Genomic DNA, 854 nt, shown 5'->3' on the forward strand with positions numbered 1-854 from the left:
ATCTATCTATCTATCTATCTATCTATCTATCTATCTATCTATCTATCTATCTATCTATCGCCCCAAGCCCTTGCCTGCTAGGTTCCTTTGTGGCACACCCAAAAGCAGTAAACTGTACCAGGTCCCCTGCTGTACATTATCCAGCTCACATATCTGCCTGCATTGGTCCCTGTGGGTTCCAAGGACAATCAGTTGAGACCCCTCCCCCAATCTTGTGCCTCCTAGATCCCCTTGAGGCACACCCAGAAGTGATAAACTGCACCCTGTCCCTTTCACTCCACTTTCTGGCCCACAACTCTGCCTGCTTTCTCAGAGGCTTGTCTGCACGAAAGACAACCAGTTGGCTAAAGGTCAGGGTAAGAACGCAATCAACAAGAGCCAGGATGATACGGCACCATCAGAGCCCAGCTAGCCTACTACCCTGGATATCCTAACATAGTTGAAGCACAAGAAAATAACCTTAAATCCAACTTTATGAAGATAATAGAGGTCTTTAAAGAGGAAATGAATAAAATCCTTAAAGAATTACAAGAAAATACAATAAAAAAGATGAAGGAAACGAATAAAACTATTTAAGATCTGAAAATGGAAATGGAAATGGAAGCAATAAAAAAAAAAACACAAATAGAGGGAATCCTGGAGATGGGAAACCTAGGTGAGAGAACACAAATGACAGATGAAAGTATCACCAACACACAAGGGATAAAAGAGAGAACCTCAGGCAAAAATGATGATAGAAGAAATAGATACACTGGTCAATGAATATGTTAATCTAAAAAGTTTCTGACACAAAACATCCAGGAAATATGGGACATTATAAAAAGACCAAACCTAAGAATAATAGGAATAGAAAA

The sequence above is a fragment of the Grammomys surdaster genome, unplaced genomic scaffold, assembly GCF_004785775.1.
Source record: "Grammomys surdaster isolate TR1022 unplaced genomic scaffold, NIH_TR_1.0 170, whole genome shotgun sequence".
Taxonomy (NCBI): Eukaryota; Metazoa; Chordata; class Mammalia; order Rodentia; family Muridae; genus Grammomys; species Grammomys surdaster.